The 25,760-nt window shown below is 38.5% G+C and overlaps 1 pseudogene across 1 annotated transcript; it reads right to left on the bottom strand.

The window, feature by feature from the left end:
• Positions 1-3,665: 3,665 nt before the first annotated feature.
• Positions 3,666-5,394, bottom strand: LOC145072790 (small ribosomal subunit protein eS25x-like; annotated as a pseudogene). Its single transcript, XR_013691149.1, has 4 exons — positions 5,238-5,394; positions 5,064-5,138; positions 4,805-4,938; positions 3,666-3,929 (listed from the first exon to the last, which is right to left on the bottom strand). The product of XR_013691149.1 is annotated as a small ribosomal subunit protein eS25x-like (transcript).
• Positions 5,395-25,760: the final 20,366 nt, after the last annotated feature.

Below are 25,760 nucleotides of genomic sequence, written 5' to 3'. Positions count from 1 at the left end.
ATAAACTAGAAAAATAACAACTTTTTAGATCTTATAAACAAAATCTTTAAAGAAGACAAATAGTGATTTTTTGTTTACCTTCACTTGCTTCACCTCTGGTATCGGAACAATAAATCTGGCAGAATCAGAGAATGGCCCGAAGAGAGAAGAAGTGTAATGGTGGCGACTGATGGTTTATGGGGAAACAGCGGTAGTAAAAGTGTATATCCACAAAAGAAAACTTTAATATAGAAGTTAATTTACAAGAACAAAGCTGCAAGCACAACTCAAGATCGAGAAATGAATTTTAACTCATTCTCATCTATATGGTTTTATAATGTGATTAACGAAATTTAAATGTTCAACATGTGCATTTTTAAAGAAAACCTAACCTCAAAATTTCAAATTATGCAGTCTCCTTACGCTAAAAAAATCTAGGAATAATCGGTGGACTTCTCTGCTGATAAAATAAAAAATCAAATAACGAAATACTCACATTATTATACATGGATATAATATACAAACACTTCAAAGCAACCTACAGAATCACTAATTTCAAAAATCAATTGAAATATGCATGAAAACCCTAATTAACATATCAACAATTAAAGTTTGCATCTGAAAGGATTTGCTCGAGAATAAGGAAATTAATGGAGATGATGAGCAACGATGATTACCATAAGTATGGGGGTTTAAAACAACAGCCTTCAACCGAAAGATCAGCGATGCTCGGATCTGCGCTCAGCCTAGTCAGAATCTCAAAATTTGAAGCTTTTGAAGTTGTAATCTCCTGGAAGAGATCAATCATGAACTGTTCTGGTCAATCATGAACTGTTCTGGTCATAGGGTTATAGCGAGAAACGGGGGAGATAAAGAATAAAGGAAGTAATATACTGATTTGTATTGATGATATATATCCGATTTAGGGAGATTTGGGTTGATAATTCATATCTTCTAGGAGATTACAATTCCACGGGTTTAAAAGCAGAAAAAACGGGAGAAGATATATAAGTAAAATGGAGGAATCATGTTTCCATTTTAAATGCAGATCTCATTCCTAATTTTTCTCTACCATGAGTTGAATAAACCAATGGGTATTTTTGGAAATTCAGTTAATAATTTGAGAGGGAAAATTTGATCTTGGAGGGCTTAGAGAATGCCACGTGGCAAAATTCTACTTATTTATTAGATTAGAAGCGGATTGTAGTTTTACATTGCTTAGCTTACTTTTGACATCTAAGGTGATATGACATAAACTTATTACATGTAAATTTATGTTTAGCACCTTTTGACAATTTACGAAGCTTGAGTTAAAGTGACAGAGCAATTCATCTACCAAATACAATGAATAAGAAAACGGTGCTTTGTAACACTCCACTTTTCAAATATCGATTAAATAAAAAATAATCGTTTCAACATCTCCCAAGATCAATTATAAGCTTAATTATAGACTAAACTATAGTGGAAACATAATAAAATAAAATAACGTCTTCAACCGAAGAGCTCCGGGTGTTACGTCCTTGCAGAACTCATTTGCAGTCTTGTTGATCAATCATTCTCGTTAGCATTCTTACCGCCACTTGTTAAATAGTTTCCTGAATTGCGCACATTTAAAATTTCTAAAAGGGTAAACCTAGAGCCTAGTGAGTTCATGTTGCACATACATGTTCATCACTTAAAAAAACAAATAGTTTTATCATATATCTTCAGCAAAACATATCACCCGATAGCATAATTTAAGGAAATGATTAATTATCCAGAGAAAGAACCAGTGGCTCGTTTCCCCTCCCCTTGGTACAACCTATCAAATTGTACTCAAGAATTTTAAATATCCAAGGAAATGACTACGATTCTCAATTCTCATCCCCGCCGATCACACACATCTATCATGATCACGACAATTAAACACCTACCCATTCCCGCTAAACATGTCATCCAAAAAACACACACGGTATATAACAAATCCAAAATAACATTTGCACACAACCATACTTATCATAAAACATACTATTAATAAATAAATAAATAACCGCATAATAAACATATGATAAACATTTATGTGTGAGCAATCACAGAACACGAAAGAAAACTCACCTTGTTGGCATTAGGTCTTAATCAGATGTCGCCAAGCTACTTGCAGACATGTACCCTACGTTTAACCAACATGCTCTTTAAGGCTACAATCCTAGAAAAACATTATATGTGTTCATGGTTTTAAAATATCAATATGTCTCGTTCAAACAACTAATAATTTTATCAGATTTCGTAATTATATTTTTTGTCATAACCTTAGTAAAAGTCAACATTTTCAAATAATAAGCATTTTCGTCGTTCTAGATCCCAAACCTTTCAAAATCATAAGCATTTTTGTAAGGATATAAGAGATGAAATTACATGGACATATAGATATCATACCTGTATTTTATTTTCATTTGAGACACTGAAAATAAACCATTGGTTTTGTATGAACTAGAAGAAAACATAAGAATATCAGTGAAACATATACCTGTTATGAACTTAGACAAAGTACTCTTCTTTAAAATAGCAAAATATGACATAAAAAAGAAACATTTGAGCACCATATGGATAATGAAAAACTTCATCCAAAAGAAAATATGCAACAATTAATCAATGATGAGACCAATAAAACTTGATTTCTGATAGAGGGATTAAACCCTTACTCCTTGAAGCAATCACATTCCGGATAATAGCAATGTATACCTACAGAACCAGAAGTTGTAGTACTTTAGCACACAATTAATATTATAGAAAAGGTCATGACATGGTGCCCCATTCACGAAATAAAGATATCAGTTCAATTTAGCTTTGCAATGTTCTTTATTTTAAAATTTATTGGAAAAAACTATGCTCGTAACAAATGTTGTAGCAATCAAGTTGTTCAGAAACGATTTTATAATTTTTGGACTATATTGCCTCTGCCCACTGTTTTATATTAATACAATCCAATTCTTAAAGTTTTAGGGCCATATTGACCCTGCACACTGTTTTTAGATTAAAAAAAATCAATTTTTACAGTGTTAGCACGATATTGCCCATGAACATTGTTTTTTATATTAATAAAAATTAATTTTTTAAGTGTAGGATGATATTTCCCCTAAACACTGTTTTAATATTTTAAAAAAATCAATTTTTACATTTTTAGGACCATACTGCCCCTGCACACTTTTTATATTAATAATTTTTTTTTTTTTTTTACAATTTTAGGACCATATTGCCACTGCACACTGTTATTATATTAGTCAAATTCAAATTTTACAGTTTTAGGACCATACTGCCCCATGCACACCGTTATTATATTAAAAGAATTCAATTTTGAAAGTTTTAGTACCACATTGCCCCTGCACACTCTTTTTAGTAGGTTGCTTTTGAAGCTACAATGTTTAATAGACTACCATGTATCAATTACAACAGTAATCCCTACAAAATCTAGTGGAAAACCTGGATTATCCTCCTCAACTCCTTCCAAAAACAGGGTCTTTGCTTCACCAATATCATGGTTAATGACATTATTCCATTCTTTCATCTAAGTTTGCTTTCACAGGTCACCACTGTATATGCATAAGAACAGAGAGGTCGAGCCAGTATATGCATCTCTATTATGTATGTGTGTATATGTACATGTTATGAGAGAGAGAGAGAGAGAGAGAGAGAGAGAGAGAGAGAGAGAACCTAGAAAGGGATTTCATTTCATCTTTCTAACCACACTCGATAAGCTTTTCACTCAGAATGTCCTTCAATCGTTCTTTCTCGCCTCTCTCAAACAACTATAACAATCTAAGGAAATCACAAGTACACATAAGGAAAAAAGTTGCCGTATTAATGAATTGTTCTCTTGTGTATATCTGCTGGCTTGAATGAGCAGAAACCATCCGAATTGCACCTCTTACCATCAACTCTCTGATCTCTTTTCTTTTTAGTGATCCATTAATCTGTCATCATCATTAAAAAAATATTCATAATCACAATACATAAATAGAAGTATAGGATTTAAAAAAATGATGTAATCCAACTTTAAACATATATTTGTTGCACATGATATGACAGAACAAAACATGATAGCTTCGTATTGTGTTTGACATGCATAAGACTGAGACTGAGACCGGTGTCAATGAAACAGATTTCAAACATTTGTCCACCGAAGAAGTTGGGACATATATACAAAAGACAAAAATACCCTCCTTGTCCTAGTCATAATAAATTACCCTGGAGGCCTAGATTATTCTATACAATGTTTACAATGAAGAATACACTATCCTTGTGGTCCCCAATCTACCATTTTCTTTTATATTTTTTTTTATACCGAACTCAAAAGCAAAGTGAACAGGACTATGAAAGCATAGAATAAGTTGCTTAAAAAACGTCTACATCTCCCATTAATGTAAGAGCAAGAAAGAAAAAAATAAATTCCAAAAATGTTTTACCATAACTAGATATCAAGAAATGTATTTCAACAAATTACAAACAAGAAAACCTAGTTCATGATTCATTATACTATTCATTTTTTGTCCTATAGAAAGAGGCAAGCCAAAGATACAATAAATCAGACAAAGTAAATAAGATACATGGAAGTCAAAACAAAATCATCAAAATATGTTTAGATCCTTGGGTGCAAAATATGTTTAGATCCTTGGGTGCAAATATGTTCAGAGCATGGATACAATCTCATAAGTGCTCCTAAAACCCTAAAATTAAACGTACCCCTAAAGTAAGGTACATTCTATTTTGACACAAGAACTTAACCTAAATGATGCTGCAAAGAGATGTCTTCAATAAAAGGAATAAGAACGTAGGAGAAAAAAAATACCCTCAAACGATCAGAGAGAATTGAAGGAGTGATGAGCTTGAATTTGGTGCCTCGGAAATTAGCTTATCATAAGTAGCTTTATCAAACAGCACCATGTTGTTTACCTTATCCTTTTGCTTTCCCTTGCTCCATTTCTGCATTCCGCAACATCAATTTCATGATCATCAAACTTCTAATATTACAGCATGGAAACAAACTCATAGATGGAAACGAATCAGTAATCATCAACAAGCTCGAAACAAAGTAAATGTATTGTGACCTTCTTCTTCTGCTTTCCACCGCCGGACTTAGCGGGTTTGGAAGACGGCGGAGGTGCCTTCTCCTTCTTCGGAGCCTACAAAAATAACGTCGATTTTAGGGTGTTTAAACAGTAAATATACAAGCAGCGATTCTAGAACAGAAAGCATAAAATTTTCGAAGGGGATACACGTACCATTGGATCAGGTGAGATAGTAGAGGATGCGCGGCGGAGAGAGGAGCCGACGAAGGACGGTAACGGTGGTACCCGGCGCTCTTCCGATTGATTAAACAGTAAAAATCCTAAGGTTCTACTTTCACCACGTTGTTAGTTGTTCAGTCAAAGTTTGGGGCCTTTCTTAGGCCCAATACGGCTTTTACTTGGCCAATTGAAATAGAAAATAACTTGTAATTTTCACCCTCACACTCAACTCAAATATCTCTATGTAGATAAAAAGTTAAAAATCAAGATCAAATCGAAAAAAAAATCCAAATCAAACTGAAAAAATACACACATTAAAATCATGAGACCGGTTCAATGGTGATATTCATATTGGCCTCAATCCAATCCCATGGAATTTCTTGGATTTTTGTTTTCTATGAAGTTTATCATTTTCGAAGTTAAATATTTTTGGTGAAATTTCAACTATGAAATATTGCATTTAAAACACAAAACAATAATTATTTAATATTTAAAAACACTCGTTTATTCATTACAACAACAATAATTAAACCTTCACTTATTACTTTTATTTAAAGAGCCAGAAACTACGAAACCCATGATACACCTCGTTTGTTCTTCACTGATCTTGTAACATTTAGCAATTGAAATAGCAAAAGCATGCCCTCCCAACTCCATCTCGGTGACAAGCTCCATGTTTTGCCCCCTCCCATTCCCGACATTGCTGATCACAGTGCTTTGAGTCTCCACAAAACCCTGACTATGTCTTGCTTCTCCGCTCGCATATCTTGTTTGTCTCTTTCGTACCCACCACTGTATCTGCAATTATTTTCAACATTATATAAAAATCAAACTGGCCAAAGTTTAACAAAATTACCATCACTAATTTACAAAACGTTGGGCACAAAAAATCTAATAGGAACATATTTTTTAGCAACTAATTAACAATGTATTTTTTTCATTGAGAATCAGTTTTTCGGTTTTTGCTTAACTATACGCAAGACTAGGAAGAAGACAAAGAGAAAAACAAATATAACGGCAAGAGGATTGATGCTTTTTGCCATTTTGGATTAGATTGATATAGAAGTACTAATCGAGTGTATATTTATAGTGCAAAAGTTTGATTAAACCTATGACACCATATGCCAAAACACTTAAGACAAATGAAGCATATTCATATATTATAAAGATAAAACACTCACACAGATATGTTACTTTATGTTTGGGCTATATAAATGTATCTTAGACCCGTCATTTATTGTTGTTACTAGGTTTTTTCCAAGCAATTTCGTCCATGGCCTTGTTACCACTACACACTGCAAAGTTCTTTGTATATTCCGCCATTGCAAAACCAATAGGTAAAGTTTGATCTTTGTCTTTAAGATTCTTCAACTGTTTGTTTCACTTTGATTCCACCATTTGTTCACATGCATATCATATTGTGATACTTGCGTATATAATTGTTACTATCATTGGAAGGTGAGAACGTCCGCGTTGCAATGAAAAACATGATCGATATTGTTCAGTGGTGTGATTAATTTTAATTTTTGTAGATCAGTTGTTGGAATAAATGCCCACATTGCAATGAAACAAATATAACTAGTTAACAACTCATTTAAGATAATAAAGGGACTAAATTGTAAAGATTGTGAATATGGAAAATTAGTACATCATTAATCATTAAATGATAATACGAGAGTAGATAAAATGATGTTAACCAACTATGAGTTTAAGGTTTACTTTTACACCTAAAGGTTTTGTCTTTGAGTATTATAGACTATATTATTTAGTTAATATAATAGTAATTGTAGTTTACGCAATTAAATAGATAAGATAAATACTATGTATGCTTTGTAAGATAATGTTATCGAAGTAAAATGGAGTTGAAAAAAGAGGTTTTTAGATCCATTGGTCATTAATAATGTTTAAGTTGGGCATTTTGTGAAGGTATTTTTGAAGGTATATATGTAAGTATATCTATTTAAATGATCAAGATGAAGTATTAAACAAATGCAATCTATGCTTTTTGATGAAATGAAATAGTAAAACCCCATGTTGAATTGTTGATGAGTGATGACTATGTATTAAATTGGTTTATGGAATAAATCAATAGAAATTATGGACTAATTTTATGAGACTCGTTATCGTACCAATTTGGTTTGTATCCATTATTTTATTGAGTCGATGTGGAAATTAAGGAGTTAAATAAAATCCTATTTTAGTTTTACATTGCTTAGCTTCCTTTTGACATCTAAGGTGGTAAGACATAAAATTATTACATGTAAATTTATGTTTAGCCCCTTTTGACAATTTATGGAGCTTGAGTTAAAGTGATAGAGCAATTCATCTGCAAAATACGGTGAGTACGAAAACGGTGTTTAATGGCTGGAGGTTCATGTTTTCTCCTTATGATAGGAATTGTTTTTGAGAAAATACATATGGGTAGTAATCTTATTTATGAGTGTGATGATTTAATTTTTAAATATAAGTGAAGATGGAAGGATATATCTCCGTTGAATCTGGTTATTCTGAGATTCGATAATGGAAACATATTTTGTTTTGCATAGAGATAATCGAAATGGGATTGGAAGAAGATGATGATGAATTTATGGGATTTGAGTTGATGAACCTATGAAGAGTAGAATTTTTTTGTGAAGAAAAATGATGGACATATGAAGATATGCAGTGTTTAAACAAGAAGATGGGTTGTAGATGAAGATATGTGGCTGGCAATGAAAGACGAAGCTTGATCAAACATTAATGAGGAGTAAATTTTGTCAAACTATTATTTCATTGCAATCTAGAATTTTCATCTTATTTGTAGGTGAAAAGGTGAGGATGAAGAAGATGAGAGAGAGAGAGAGAGAGAGAGAGAGAGAGAGAGAGAGTGTGAGAGAGAGAGAGAGAGAACTAAGTATGAGAAAGAGGGGGACCAAATTCGCAACGAAACTAGCTTAAAATAACCATGAAGCCAAAAAAGTCAAGGTTTGGACTAAATCTCGGAAAAAATGCATACCATATTGACCATTTTTGCAGCTTTGTCAAGATAAAATATTAATTAGGAAAAGACAAAACTGCAAAAATGGTCTCTGTTTTTAGGGCCAGGATCCCATAATTAAATTCAGGATCCTCAAACCTCAGGATCCTTAAGCATACTTTAGGATCCTTATTATTATCATTTATTTTCCTAACATATATTACAGGTATGTGCCTCTTTATTTTTCTCACATGTGCAGAAATAGTCAGCTAAAAGACTTATGCAAAAGACCCGGAATACCAAGTCAAATAACGTCTATAAGCTGATCTCGCAGGATCCCGGAATTATTGGACTTTTTGTTTTTTGCTTTAGACTATAAATAGCACTTGTATTACACACACAACATACACAATTAGCTGATCTACGATACTTGTACTTACATTTACATATTTATCTCTGTAATCAACATTTTCAATCAATAAAATCATCAAGGCAGGTGATTATTATCACCTCGCAAGATTTTATGCCGGAGATCCTATGTAACATCCCAAAATTTATGACCAAAAATTTCATTTTTAATTATGTTATTATAAAAACCATTAGTCTAAAAACATCAATAATGGCACCCCATATCATAATCAAAACCAATACGTCAATAACCAAAACATGTCATAAGAAAACAATATCAGAGTACAACTCCCAAAGATCTCATAATGCGGAAAACCATAGTGTGATGCACTGTGATCATGTCAGCTCCTTTCCTTTTGAAGAAGAAGTAGCTGAAACCAAAACTAAAAACCATAAGAATGAAGCTTAGTGAGTTCCCCCATCATACCACATAATCACATGCTGCTAGGCATACCTGGGTGCCCGGCCTACCCTGTCAGGCATATCCTGCGTGCCCGACCTACCCTCTTGAGCATACCTGGGTGCTCAACCTACCCATGTCAGGCATACCTTGGTGCCCGACCTACCCATGCCAAGCATATCTGGGGGCTCAACCTATCCTGTCAGGCATATCTGGGTGCCCAACCTACCCTCCAGTTTATTTCAACCGGTTACGAGGTCTATCTCACCCCTACCACTATCACATAACAACATATCATAACATATTTTCATGAATATCTGGGTGCCCAAACTACCCTCCAATTTATCTCAACCGACAACGGGGTCTATTTCACCCCTCCTACCACTACCACATAATAACATAGCATACAATCACACAAATCTCTACAGATAGTGGCATACCTTATCACAAAGACAATAATCTCTATTATAAACAACTATTAGTGGTACGGCATTGGTGCGTTAGACCCACTTATGCCGAGAAGGTAACTCACCTCGTACTGCTCAAGTTCCCTGCAAGAAATCCTTAGTTGCTGCCCTGGCAACTCCTTGAGCTATTAATACCAAAATATCACCCAATTAGCAATTGGCTTCCAACCCGTGATCCATAATCCATACTTAGGGTAAAATGACCATTTTACCCCTGTCCCAACAAGATTCATAGCTAAGGCCCAAGCCCAAGACCAAAGAGGCCCAAAATTGTAAAATCTATAAAAGCCCACATATGGTCCAATTTTCCAAATTGGGCCCAATCTCATATGGGTCTTATCTTAAGCCCATATTTTCCTTGAATACACTTCATATTATTTTAAACGCCCCTTGGGACAAGCTTGGTCATAAGCAAGGTCAAGGTCAAAGTCAAAGTCAATGCTCCGAGTTGACTCAACTTGTCGAGTTACCCTCAACTCGGTGAGTTCCCCTAAATCACAAAATCATGATATCGCAATTCAACTCGTCGAGTTTTCCCCCTACTCGCCGAGTTCTTCCTTTACAACAGAATCAGGAAATTTCAAATCAACTCGTCGAGTTCCTCGATTTGTTAACCTCTTCTTAACTCATTAAGCCATTATCCTTCATATCTTAACCCCATACTTTAGATCTAGACTGGAAATGCCTCTGTAAGGGTAAAGTTTCCAACTTTACCCATTAATACCCTTCCTAAAGAGATTAAGCTCAAACCCTAACTCCAAAATGGCTTAAATCTAAATCCAAAAGTCCTCAAAACTTCAAGATAAGGCATAAGAACATACATCTGGACTCTAAGGACTAAAAGGGCACGTAAAGTGTTAAACTTTACCCACATGCATGACCATTTGGAGCTTGAAAGGTCAAAACAAGAGCTTAGATGTTGCAAGGGGCTTCTAAGGCCACAAAGTTGGTACCTTTATGCCATGAAAGCTCCTCAAGACCCCAGATCTGAAGTGTTTTCCATTTGGGACGTCCAACTCCTCAATAATCATCTCATTTAGACCAAGACAAGCAAAAAGGACACTAAATGGAGATCTAAATAACCATAGGGCAAGGTTTAAGCTTTTTACCATAAAAGTGTCGTGGATGAGGCAAGTATTCTGGATTTAGTAGCTCCTCCTTGTGTCTCTAAGCTTCTCTTTCTTCCAATGGCTTCAAGTTCACACCAAAAACACTCAAAATGGCTCACAAACACTCAAATGGCTTTAGGGTTTTCGAGATTTAGGGTTTGTGACTTGGAGGTTGGAAATGAGGCCAACATGAGACGATTAAGTTGTTTAAATATGGTGCAAAATCCCAGATTTAGGTTCCCAAACCCCGTCCAACTCGTCAAGTTGGTCCTCCCCAACTCGTCGAGTTGGTTTTTAAATTTCTGCATGTTCTCCTCCTTGAAATCGACGAGTTGACCTCATAACTGAAGGTTATATTTCCTTAACTGGCCTTCTAGATCCCGGGTGTTACAACTCTCCCTCACTTAAACGATACTTTGTCCTCGAATTCCACTGCAATCACCTACCATGAAAACGGATAACGCGCTACGCTCGTGGCTCCCAGTATTTGCCATGAACCAACTGATGTTTCCCATGAGCACTGACACCCGCTATCCTGAGGGTACAACCATCACCCCGTGCAATCAATGACCTTCCCAAGGAAACCGAAACTTCTATCCTATAAATAACACTAGAACCTTCAACCCTTGCAAGCCATTTCTACCTTCTGAGACTTGAAATCCACAAAATCCTGACTTCCCGACAGTTCGCCCATGCTGAAACAACTCTCTGTCAATCTATCAACTGATGGTAACCCTACTTCACCTGAATTTCAAAGCCTAAGTCTCAATGGCCTGACTTCCTGTCGGATCTGCCACCAAACCAACCTCATAGAGTCTCGTATCACACAAATTGCTTCCAATCCATAATCACATTGTTATCTCGAACGAGGCAAAATCACTGATCATATACCACTATATAACACTTATACTTGACAGAAGGCTCAAATAATCCTTCGAGTAGAAGATTCATCCCTGCAACGGTTAGAATCAGACGAGAGATGCGCAACATAGTCAAATCAATTACTCTGAGATTATTTAATCCCGTTGTGAGTTATTTAGCATTACCCAAGCAATCAGTTACTCCATCCATACATGAAATCCTATAAACACTAATACTGCCTAAAGCATTGAAACTACCGGAAACACTAGTCTGCCCAAAACAACATTGAAACGATGCAATTTTCAAGGCCAAAAATTTCGTTTTTGAATTAACGCGTTTAACAAACATTTGTATCAAACATTTTCAATAAACATTCATTACAAAATCATAATGTTGTATTTCAAACCATAACATCATAAGTATGGAAAATTAGAGTACAATCCCAAAAACTTCTTGCGGAAACATGTGTGTGTGATGCGCTGCTACACCGCCGACTCTTTCCCCTTCGACGAAGAGGTACCTGAAACCAAAACCAAAACTGTAAGCATGAAGCTTAGTGAGTTCCCCCATCATACCACATACCATACAATATCGTCGGTATCTTTCAACCGGTAACATTCATCGGTATCTTTCAACCGCTAACCTCCATCGGTATCTTTCAACCGGTAACCATCATCGGTATCTTTCAACCAGTAACCATCATCGGTATCTTTCAACTGGTAACCATCATCGGTATCTTTCAACCGGTAATCAGCATTGGTATCTTTCAACCAGTAACTGGGGACTATTTCATCCCCTACTACTAACATGCAATCAACAGATATAAGCATACAGTCAGGCATATCCGCGTACTGACCTACCCTTGGGTCCTACGGACCACTATTGGGGAAACTAATCCCTACTAAACACATAACATACAATCCAGATAAATCACATGACCAGACCAAGATAACTATAACAAAGACCATCATCTTATAAATACCCCTTTTTGGTGGGCCGACATTATGGCCTTAGACCCACCCCTACTGGAAGGTAACTCACCTTAATGTCGTGCAGTGTCTGAACTATCCCCGGCGCACAAGTTGACTCCCTACGACTCCTCGATCCCTACATGACAACCTTCAAGTCAACACACATCGCATACAACCCTAAACAGGGTCAATCCAAGTTCAGTCAAAGTCAACATTCAGTTGACCTGACTCGCCGAGTTGGCCTACCAACTCGTCGAGTCCATGCTTCACTAATCCCACACAAAACCCCGGCTCCACTCTTCGAGTCTAGCAAAAACTCGATGGGTTCTCCTTCAATCGTAACATTGGGACCATCTTCATCCGACTCGTCGAGTTCCTTCTTGAACTCGTCGAGTTCATCTCCAACATAAGAACTTGTCTAGTCTATGACTCACCGAGTTGTATGAACAACTCATCGAGTCCATCTTCAAATATTGGGAGATTGCCTTGGACTCACCGAGTCTACTCATACCACTCGCCGAGTCCCATGGCTTCCAGGTCCCTTTTCGCATCTAAACCCACAAGGGACTTCCTTCCTAACATTTACCCGTTCACAGAAAAGGGTTTGGTGCACAATGGTCACCGACTCGTCGAGTGCCAAGAACAACTCGCCGAGTCCAGTCTTGACCATCTCCATACATTCGATTTAAATGAGGTCTAACACCTCAAAACCATAGATATGGACTCCTAATGTCCATTTTATACGTAAAGTTCCAAACTTGATGCACATGCATGGGGATTTTAACTCAAAAATCCATATAAGGTGTCTTACAATGTGCATGGGGCTCTCATGGCCCTAAAGTTGGCACCTTTATGCCATGAGACCCCTCTTAAAGCCCAAATCTGAAGCTAAAGTCCACATAACACTCCTTAAATACGAAAATGGCTTGAAAAGCCCTAAATGCACCCAAGATCCACATTCTAAAGATGAACAACCAAATGAAAGACCAAAGTAGGGGCATTTTACCTTGATTAAGCTGAATATGGAATGAGATTTCTAGATCTACAAGCCCCAAGTCGAATACTCAAGCTCCTCTTCTTCCTTCCAAGCTTCACAAGTCAACAAAAGCACCAAAATGGCCTTAACACACACACACACACACAAACGGCTAGGGTTTCGTTATGTAGTTCTAGGAGAGTGTTAGGGACAAAGGAGGCTGAGTTAATGTGTTTATATAGGGTGAAAACCCTCATATTCGGGTTTTTGTCCAGACATCACGGACTCGTTGAGTCCGGTCCCTGACTCGCCGAGTCATCCACTTAACTCCCGTGTCCAATGCACTTCTACTCGACGAGTTGGGCCACCAACTCGCCGAGTCCCAGGCCAAAATGCAAAATACTTTATTTACAAATACGTACCAGGAACCAGGTGTTACAAGCATGTTGCCTCCTGGATGCTTTTCAAAATCCACCGAGACCTCCCTCGTCTCATTTCATTTGCCAGATATCTGAGATACCGGGTTCCAACCCGGTTGTTGAGCCAAAAGATCCCACACAATCGCCCCCACGACTTTTGAACAAAATCCTCATCTGTCAATAGTTGCCATTAGTTATCCTGCTATTATGGATCTAACGACCTTCTCATCCAACTAATCAGGTTCATACGTCGAATCCTGATGTCACTAAATCCAAGGCTGTAACACCTGGTTTTGAAACTACTCGTTTGTGTCTTCGGAGGCCCAGGGTATAAGCGTAATCTGACAATTCGGTCTTTTATGGGTCTCAGGTTTTATCCAAAAGGTTTTAAGGCTTGGGGTGTAGCTTGGAGCGTAGGGCTTCATGCCACCTTTTCGTAGATATAAAGTTCGTCGGAAACAAACTTAGAACGAATAAGTTATAGTAATTCGAAGTTGTTGGCAGAATCGGTCCCTAAATGGAAAAGTTTTCATGCAAGGTGGCAGCCAGGTGAGTACTCCCAACGTAAGCTGGGGTACGCCCAACGTAGGGGTGTAAGGTGGATGCGGGTGTTGGAGGCGTACGCCCAATATACGCTCAGAGTTTCTAAACCTTAATTTTAAGGCTATGCCACTATAAAAGGAATAATATGCCTCTTTGGTCAGCCTCCATTTCATCTTTAGGCAGCCACCATGAAACCCTAATCCTCCAATGAGTGTTCTTGGAGCTTTGGAGGCCATTAGAGATCATTATGGGGTTGTGAATCTATTTTTCCAAGGAAGTGAAGAGCAAGGCATGGTGGTGGTTCAAAGGAGTGGTTGCAGATCTGGGATTGTTGCTTCATTTTTAACCATTTCAAGGTATAAAGATCTAAACTTGGTGATTATCTTCTTAGTTCTCTTAGATTGAGTTTTTGGACCATTTTGGTCCAAAGGTTGAAGCTTTGTGATTCAATCCGATTTCTAGGACTCGGAGTTGCTACTCTTAGTTCTAAATGGGTCCCTAAGGCAAAAAGTTGCCATCTTGGAGGTCTTAATGGGTTTATGCATGAGTTAAGACCATTTCCATGGAAGTAGATTATCATTTTTGGAGTTTGAGCTTATGTGGGTCATGCAAAGCCATCAAGTAAGCAACTTTATGGTATTAGACGTTGAAGAGGACTTGGATATGAATTTGTAGCTTATAGAGTAGAGTATCAAGCACTTAATGGAAAAGTGGCTTAACAGAGGAGTACACTGGTCATACATGCATATACGCCCAACGTACACCACCCTCAGCCAGTACGCTTAGCGTACTCATCAGTTATGGGCTTGGAGTGTTTTGCACCTCGGGTTGGGGTAGGCAGTGGACTTTGGGCCTTAGTGGATCATTAGAGGGCATATGTTTAGGCTTAAGGTAAGGTCCATTAGAGGGGTTGTGCCCAATTTGGAAAATTGGGCCATTAGTAGGCCACTAGTGGGCTTGGAAAACCTACCTAGTGTTGGCCTTTTGTTTTGGGATTGGGCCTTAGTTTTGGATCATACTGGACCAGGGGTAGAATGGTCATTTTACCCCATGCATGGATTGAGGATTTTGGTATGGGACCCAATTGCTAATTGGGTATATTGTTTGGTAGTGACAGCTCGGGAAGCTGGCGGGGCAACGGCTAAGGAATTCATGCGGGAAGCTTCTGCAGTGCGAGGTGAGTCTTCTCACCATACCAATGGGTCTAAGGCACCAAATCTGGCCCATTTTAAGATATGTGGTACACTAGTTATAGTAGAGATATGTGGTATGATAGTTAGCTTTATGCTAAGTGGTATACTAGTGATTATGTACTATGCTATTGACTATGTGGTATGTGTTTTGCTAGTTGTCTTTGTGATACTTGCATGGAAGACCATGGGAGAGCCCATGGCACTTGGATGTAAGACCATGTGGGGGAGCCCATGACTGTCTGGTAGGGAAAGACCATGGGGGGATCCCATGACACTTAGGTATAAGACCATGTGGGGGAGCCCATGGCATCCTTATTTAGCGATATTTGGTAGAGATAGCTTTTATAGCTAATGTTATATGGTAGAGATAGCTTTATGGCTGATATGTTATGTGATATGTGGTAGAGATAGCTTTTATAGCCAATGTTATATGGTAGAGATAGCTTTATGGCTAATATGTCATGTAGTATACGGTAGAGATAACTTCTATAGCTAATATAATATGTGTTATATGGATTGTGTGTGGGGTATGCTCTGGGGGACTCGCTAAGCTTTGTGCTTATGGTTTACTGTTTTGGTTTCAGGTATCATCGGTTTGGAAAAGAAGAGCTCTGATTGATCGCAGTGCACACACCTATGATTTCCGCAATGAATGATTTTGGGATGAACTCTAATAAATGATTTAGTTATTGATGATTTGAAATGTTTGAAGTAAATGGTATCAATGTTTTAGCTATATTAAAAATGAAATTTTTACCCTTGATTTTTGGGTCGTTACAAGTTGGTAACAGAGCCTTGGTTTAAGGGATTCAGACATACTTTCGGTTGTGTCTGAACTCAGACTGAGGATTTGTTAAGTTTTCAAAAGGAAAAAATGTTTTAAGTAAGGAATTTTTAAGACAAGAAAGGGTGTGGTGCATGCAATCAGCCGAGCTCGAGTAGGTTTCCCCAGAATACCCACATTTGTTATCTGCTATGATTTGATTATGAATCTGTAAATCGCATGCTAGTTAGGGCTAGGGGAGATGCCTGTATATGTTGTATGATCTGGTAGACTTGCAAGCTAGTGCTGAGTAGTCAGCAATAGGTTGGCCTGATATGTGATGCTTGTATGTGACATCCCCAAAATCACGGCCAAAAAAGACCGATTTTCATTTATGCTTTTAAATAATTTCAGAGTAAATCCTTTTGATTTGAAAGAGTTGCGGAATTTGTTCCCAAAACAAAACATGAATAAATAATATTTATCAAAGCATTTCATCAAGAGATGCATTTCATTATATAATCAAAACTCGGGATGTCATGTTCCGATACAGACCATAAAGCATAAACGATAACATTACAAGTCATTCAACAAATATATACATATACAGACTTGTAAACAAAACAACAAGATGATCCATCCATCTTACGCCCTTGTGCCACTTCCTGTAATACAAATAAAACTGAGTGGGTCAGGCTTGGGAGCATAGTGAGCATATAGGGTTTTCAACCCACAATAAATAAGTTATATTTAATTTCACCAACCAATCACTATCCCGATTACCCATTCCCGTTATCCTCACTTTACGTCCCTAAAACAACAACTATCTCAAGGGACCTAATCTAGGATTTTCATCGGGATGGACATCACTGCGAAGGGGTTTCCTCAACAATAGATATCCTAAAGGCAACCATGAGGGGGATAGAGTACACCAGTGAACACATCGTTCACAACACCTACAGGTTATGAACCTGCTAGCGTTCCGCTGGACTGTCTAGAAGGAGTCCGTGGTCGTTATCCATACTCCGTTAAATAACTAGATCAACAACAACAACAACATCGAGGCCTCTCATCTGTTTATTACACACCAACTATCTACCCATGTTCTACCCAACATATTAGTAGATAAGAATATATATTTTCATACATAGTTAATAACCTGTATATCATTTTCATTCAATATATATATTCCACATACAGATGAGGCATACCACATAACACGTATTTCATAGAAAGCAATTCAGATCTATGAGATGGAATAAAGTGAATATCCATTCACGCATACAATCACAAAATATACACATAACAAGTATATCGCATAAAATACTTCATAGTTACTTGTTAGAAGAAAGTAACTGCACCCTCACACATATAAACCACAATTTACTTAATACACTCAAACCGCACTTGTATTATTATCGTGTTTATGAAAGGTAGTATACACTCACTTGATCAGAAGATGATCGAACAGCACTACGACTTGCAGAAGTAGTAATCCACAACAGATCTGGAAGATCTCCACAAAAATCGAACTTCTCGCGGGCAGAGCTTCGGCTCGGGAACCGCACTTCTCGGGATCTCGGGACTTGCCTCGGGGATAGAGTATGATACCGGGGCTTCGGGGTATTTCTGGCACGCAAAACAATGGAAAATGGGAGAGAGAAGAGAAGAAATTGGCAAAAGACTCGGCTGCCTTCGCATCCTATTTATAGGAGGCTGGAGCCTCGGAGTACGCGGGGCGTACTGGTCCGAGAAACGTCACTGCTTACGTATCCGAAGCCACTTGCTGTGATGTTGACACCTTCGGAGTACGCGGGGCGTACACGAGTACGCGGCGCGTACCTCGGATCAGATCGGTGACTACTCTTCGGATAAGGCTTCTGAATTAATGATTTAATTTAATTACAAAATAATTAATAAACTTCGGAAATTCATATCTTCTTCATACGAAATCCGTTTTCGATGTTCTTTATATCCACGGAAAGGTGAGACTACGCTCTACAACTTTCGTTTAGACTCTGTCGGCTAATTTTGAATTTATTTTTTATTATTTATTTTTAATAGGCCGCGACAGAAAAATTTCGTTATAAATTCATAACTTCTTCGTTTGACGTCTGTTCTCGCCTAACTTTTTATCGCTTCGATACCAACAATGAGATCTTTGATTCTCATTTAGAATGCTTCGGCTAAAAACCGCTCGATCTCAAATCGAGTATTTCAGGCTGCATACCGCTAAGTTGAAACTTCGATAAATCATAACTTCTTCATACGAAGTCAGATTTGGGCGTTCTATATATATTCGGAAACCTCGTTTCAACTACTACAACATTAACCAAAGATATTAAGTTTATTTTACACTTAAATTTTGACGCTTATTTTTATTCTTAATTAATCAGACCACATAATTAAGCAATTAAGCACAAAACACATAATACTCAAATAATACATTCTTATTATTTCAAAATGGGTTACAAAGGTTAACCTAGACTATTACATTGCTAAAAACGGCAAGCCCGGAAACACAGGCGTTACAATTCTTTCCACCTTAGAATGATTCCGTCCCCGGAATCACACATCAACAAACAAATGCGGATAGCGACCCATCATGTCACTCTCCGTCTCCCAGGTGAGATTCGGCCCATTCGTGTGTTTCCATCGGAAAAGCACTAACCCAACCATCTTGCGTCGCAATTTCTTAGTCTTTCGGTCAACAATTGCCTCTGGTTTTTCAATCAACCTTTTGTTCTCATCAATTCTCAATTCAAAGATTGGAATTATGTTGGGAACTTCTCCCGTGAACTTCCTCAAATAACACACATGAAAAGTGTTATGAATTCCATTTAGTTCTTCTGGTAATTCGAGCTTGTAAGCTTGGTTCCCAATCCTCTGAAGAACTTTAAACGGTCCAATAAACCTTGGACTCAACTTTCCCCTTTTACCAAATCTTATAAGTCCCTTCCACGGCGAGACTTTAAGCAAAACCGAATCCCCAACCTCAAAAGTTATCGGTCTTCGCTTCTTGTCAGCATAGCTCTTTTGACGATCTTGAGCTACTAACATTCTTTCCCTAATTATTTTCAACTTTTCAGTAGTTTGATGAACCATCTCCGGTCCCATAAACTGTTTTTCCCCAGCCTCAAGCCAACAAGACGGCGTACGATACTTCTGTCCATACAAAGCTTGGTAAGGTGCCATCTTAATGCTCGAGTGGAAACTATTATTATAGGAAAATTCTACCAACGGTAAATGTTCATCCCAATTACCTAGGAATTCCAGAGTACATGCTCTCAACATATCTTCAAGTGTTTGTATCGTTCGTTCGCTCTGACCATCAGTCTGTGGATGGTAAGATGTACTTAAACACAACTTGGTACCCAATTCCTCTTGTAGACTTTTCCAAAATCGTGAGGTGAAACGGCTATCACGATCTGACACAATCGTTAATGGAACACCGTGAAGCCTCACAATTTCCTTCACGTAAGAATTCGCAAGCTTCTCCATAGACCATTTCTCCTTGGCTGCTATGAAATGCGCACTCTTAGTGAATCGATCAATGACCACCCAAATCATGTCGTGACCATTCTTTGTTCTGGGCAGTTTAGTGACAAAATCCATAGCAATGTCTTCCCACTTACCCATAGGCACAGGCAAAGGTTCTAAACTCCCGTACGGTTTCTGATGTTGTGTCTTGACTCTCGCACAAGTCACACACTCGGCCACATACTTTGCAACATCAAACTTCATCGTCGGCCACCAGTAGTAGGGTTTCAGGTCCCTATACATTTTAGTGCTACCCGGATGAATCGAGTACATGGTCTTGTGAGCTTCTTCCATCAGAAGATCTCTGACTCCTCCTGTCTTAGGTATCCAAATCCGATCTTGGAACACCTTCAGTCCATGACTGTTTACACCGAACACCAACGTTTTGCCCAAACGTTCCTCCTTTCTGTCATTCTTCTCAGAAGCTTCGCTCTGAGCTTTCTTTATACTTTCCAAAATAGTCGAGACAACTTCAATTCTCAACGCTCTTGGCCTTTTCCTTTCAAGATTGAATTTCCGACTGAGAGCATCAGCAACAACATTAGCTTTACCGGGGTGGTAAAGTATCTCGCAGTCGTAGTCTTTAAGTAATTCTAGCCAGCGTCGTTGCCTCATATTCAATTCTTTCTGATTAAAGAGATATTGGAGACTCTTATGATCAGTGAAAAGTTTGCACTTCGTGCCGTAGAGGTAATGCCTCCATATTTTCAGAGCGAAAACTACCGCTGCCAACTCCAAATCATGAGTCGGGTAGTTCTTTTCATGCTCTTTCAGCTGTCGAGACGCATATGCTATCACCTTTTCTCTTTGGGTCAAAACACAACCCAATCCAACACCAGACGCATCGCTATAGACAGCGAAGTCTTCAACTCCATCAGGTAGAGAAAGTATCGGTGCCTCGCATAGGTTCTCCTTTAGCTTCTCGAATGCTTCCTTATGCTTCTCACTCCAAGCATAAGTAGCTCCTTTGTGGGTCAAAGCTGTCAACGGAGTATCAATCGAAGAAAAGCCTTGGATAAACCTTCGGTAATATCCGGCTAATCCTAAAAAGCTTCGAATCTCCGTGGGACTTTTCGGTTGTTCCCACTTCGTTACAGCTTCAATCTTTGCTAGATCAACCATTATCCCTTCTTGGTTGACCATGTGACCCAAGAATTGGACTTCACGAATCCAAAAATCACATTTGGAGAACTTAGCATACAGCTTCTCCTTCTTCAAGACTTCCAACACCTCTCGTAAGTGTCTACCATGCTCCTCCTGGCTTTTCGAGTAAATTAGAATGTCGTCTATGAACACTATCACTGATTTATCAAGGAAAGGATTACAAACCCTATTCATCAAATCCATGAACGCTGTCGGAGCATTGGTTAGTCCAAACGACATAACCAAGAACTCGGAGTGTCCATATCTAGTTCTGAATGCAGTCTTCTCGATATCTTGCTCTCTTACTTTTAGCTGATGATATCCTGACCTTAGATCGATCTTCGAGAAATAGCTCGAACCTTGCAATTGATCAAACAGGTCATCAATCCTTGGCAACAGATATCTATTCTTTATTGTTGCCTTGTTCAGCTCTCGGTAATCAATGCACATTCTCATACTTCCATCTTTCTTCTTCACGAATAACACCGGAGCTCCCCAGGGTGATGAACTAGGTCTAATGAAACCTTTGTCCAATAACTCCTGAAGTTGCATCATTAGCTCCTTAATCTCCGTCGGTGCTAATCGATAAGGAGCTTTTGCAATTGGCGTCGTTCCTGGCAACAAGTCAATACGAAATTCCACTTGTCGATCAGGCGGTAATCCAGGAAGATCTTCGGGAAATACTTCCGGATAATCACACACCACTGGAATATTCTGCATCACCTTCTTTTCCTTCTTAGCATCAATCACGAATGCTAAATATGATGTACACCCCTTGGTCAAACATTTTCTGGCTTTCATCAATGAAATGATTCCAGAATTCACTCTGCGTTTATCTCCATACACCATAAACGAATCTTTCCCAGGCGGGTTTACTTTGACTATTTTCTTCTTGCATAAAATTTCGGCGTCGTTAGCGCTAAGCCAATCCATTCCCAATACGATGTCGAAACCATTAAGTTCGATAGGCAATAATTCCTCGTGGAACTTATTCCCATTCAGATCAATTAAGATGTTTTTCATGCGATAGCTAACAGGTACAAACTTGCCACTAGCAACTTCGACTAATAAGGCATTATCTAGTCTAACAACAGGCAAAGCTAGCTTTCTACCAAATTCATGCGATATAAAGGAGTAGTTGGCTCCAGAATCAAATAAAATTTGGGTAGGAAATTCGTTAACGAGAAAGGTACCTGAAGCGACATCAGCTTCATCTTTAGCAGCTTCCAGTGTCATCTGGAATGCTCTCGCCTTTAGCTTTAGCGGAATGTTGGGTCTAGCTGCCTCCTTCTTCTTCGGGCAGTCCCTCGACATATGACCCTCCTCACCACAACCATAACAAACTTTCTTTGTGAGGGTACACTCATTGGCATAGTGCCCTGGCTTTCCACACTTGTAGCATGTGTTCGCCACCTCACATTTTCCATGATGCTTCTTCTTACATTTGTCGCACCATTTCGCTTCACCTCCACTTCCCCTCGAACCAGACTTCGAGATCTTGTTTTTCTTGTTGGACCCTGAAGTTCCATCGAACTTCCTCTTTTCACCAACATCTATTCTTTCCAGACCCTTTTCCTTCTGCTGGGCCTCTACATTCTTAGCTGCACGAATAGACGTTTTCAGAGTGGTTGCGATTTTGACTGTCGGACCAAAGTCGGCAGGCAGTCCATTAGCAAACCTCTCAATCTTGGAGAGTTCCGTTGGCACTAGGTACGGAAACAACTTCATATTCTCAGTAAATGCAGTAGCATAGTCATCTATGCTCATCTTCCCCTTCTTCAAGTTTTGGAACTCATTGTTCAGATCAATCAGATCTATCTCTGAACAATACTGCACCCTTAGTTGTTCCAAGAACTCCTCCCATGACATTTTCAGGGCTTCTCCTCGTGGCATAGTATCTGCCAACAATTTCCACCAACTCAAGACTCTAGTCTTCAGTTGTCTAACCGCAAAGACGGTCTTCTGTTTGTTGCTACAGTCGTAACTTTCAAATACCATCTCCATCTCGGAGATCCAATCCATTATCTCAACAGGCTTTGGGCTCCCAGAAAGACTTGGCGGTTTGGCGCCCAAGAATTTCTTGTACATTCGCCCATCCTTGTTGTTTCTCCTTTCTGGATCGCTCCTTCGTTCCCATTGAGTCCCAACTTGACTCATCATGCGACTATTGTTCCCTTCCTCCGATTGCTCGGGAATCAATTCAGGTTCCTCAATAGGTATGATAGGTTCATCCCTATTATTATGCAACATTTGTCGCATCTCCTCCCTTTGTTCGGCTAGCATAGCCCGAATCATGGCTTGCACCGCAGCCATTGTTGTTGGTTCTGGTGCTACTGCTAAAACATGTATCTGCTCAATCACTGGCGGTTGATTCCTGTTTTCATCCGCGTTTCCAACGCTACTCCTTGTTCTCACCATTTTGATCTACACACCGAATAAGGTGAAATTAGATCCTTATTCACGATAGATATTCAAATCATCCTTATTACTCCGAAAAATTTACATGCTAGTTCTAATAACGTAGACGCACGCTTAGAATCCTACACACATAAGGTTTCTAGATCCGCTCGGCAACAGACCGTAGATCCGAACAAATAATATCATATATGACAACATATAACATTTAGCACATAAAGCATTTTAGGCAACTTTCCTAAAATAAGCTAGTGCTCGTGTCTAAAATCCAACAGACACACATCTTAAACTTCCACTTAGCATTCTAAGTTTAAGTCTAGAAATCCTACAAATTCCTAGTTCGCTTAAACTAATGCTCTGATACCAACTGTGACATCCCCAAAATCACGGCCAGAAAAGACCGATTTTCATTTATGCTTTTAAATAATTTCAGAGTAAATCCTTTTGATTTGAAAGAGTTGCGGAATTTGTTCCCAAAACAAAACATGAATAAATAATATTTATCAAAGCATTTCATCAAGAGATGCATTTCATTATATAATCAAAACTCGGGATGTCATGTTCCGATACAGACCATAAAGCATAAAATTACAAGTCATTCAACAAATATATACATATACAGACTTGTAAACAAAACAACAAGATGATCCATCCATCTTACGCCCTTGTGCCACTTCCTGTAATACAAATAAAACTGAGTGGGTCAGGCTTGGGAGCGTAGTGAGCATATAGGGTTTTCAACCCACAATAAATAAGTTATATTTAATTTCACCAACCAATCACTATCCCGATTACCCATTCCCGTTATCCTCACTTTACGTCCCTAAAACAACAACTATCTCAAGGGACCTAATCTAGGATTTTCATCGGGACGGACATCACTGCGAAGGGGTTTCCTCAACAATAGATATCCTAAAGGCAACCATGAGGGGGATAGAGTACACCGGTGAACACATCGTTCACAACACCTACAGGTTATGAACCTGCTAGCGTTCCACTGGACTGTCTAGAAGGAGTCCGTGGTCGTTATCCATACTCCGTTGAATAACTAGATCAACAACAACAACAACATCGAGGCCTCTCATCTGTTTATTACACACCAACTATCTACCCATGTTCTATCCAACATATTAGTAGATAAGAATATATATTTTCATACATAGTTAATAACCTGTATATCATTTTAATTCAATATATATATTCCACATACAGATGAGGCATACCACATAACACGTATTTCATAGAAAGCAATTCAGATCTATGAGATGGAATAAAGTGAATATCCATTCACACATACAATCACAAAATATACACATAACAAGTATATCGCATAAAATACTTCATAGTTACTTGTTAGAAGAAAGTAACTGCACCCTCACACATATAAACCACAATTTACTTAATACACTCAAACCGCACTTGTATTATTATCGTGTTTATGAAAGGTAGTATACACTCACTTGATCAGAAGATGATCGGACAGCACTACGACTTGCAGAAGTAGTAATCCACAACAGATCTGGAAGATCTCCACAAAAATCGAACTTCTCGCGGGCAGAGCTTCGGCTCGGGAACCGCACTTCTCGGGATCTCGGGACTTGCCTCGGGGCTAGAGTATGATACCGGGGCTTCGGGGTATTTCTGGCACGCAAAACAATGGAAAACGGGAGAGAGAAGAGAAGAAATTGGCAAAAGACTCGGCTGCCTTCGCATCCTATTTATAGGAGGCTGGAGCCTCGGAGTACGCGGGGCGTACTGGTCCGAGAAACGTCACTGCTTATGTATCCGAAGCCACTTGCTACGATGTCGACACCTTCGGAGTACGCGGGGCGTACACGAGTACGCGGCGCGTACCTCGGATTAGATCTGTGACTACTCTTCGGATAAGGCTTCCAAATTAATGATTTAATTTAATTACAAAATAATTAATAAACTTCGGAAATTCATATCTTCTTCATACGAAATCCGTTTTCGACGTTCTTTATATCCACGGAAAGGTGAGACTACGCTCTACAACTTTCGTTTAGACTCCGTCAGCTAATTTTGAATTTATTTTTTATTATTTATTTTTAATAGGCCGCGACAGAAAAATTTCGTTATAAATTCATAACTTCTTCGTTTGACGTCCGTTCTCGCCTAACTTTTTATCGCTTCGATACCAACAATGAGACTTTCGATTCTCATTTAGATTGCTTCGGCTAAAAACCGCTCGATCTCGAATCGAGTATTTCAGGCTGCACACCGCTAAGTCGAAACTTCGATAAATCATAACTTCTTCATACGAAGTCAGATTTGGGCGTTCTATATATATTCGGAAACCTCGTTTCAGCTACTACAACATTAACCAAAGATA

The sequence above is a fragment of the Lactuca serriola genome, chromosome 9 (assembly GCF_051521515.1).
Source record: "Lactuca serriola cultivar US96UC23 chromosome 9, Lser_US96UC23_V15, whole genome shotgun sequence".
Taxonomy (NCBI): Eukaryota; Viridiplantae; Streptophyta; class Magnoliopsida; order Asterales; family Asteraceae; genus Lactuca; species Lactuca serriola.
The sequence above is the reverse complement of the archived record's forward strand: the minus strand, read 5'-3'. Positions and strand labels throughout refer to the sequence as shown.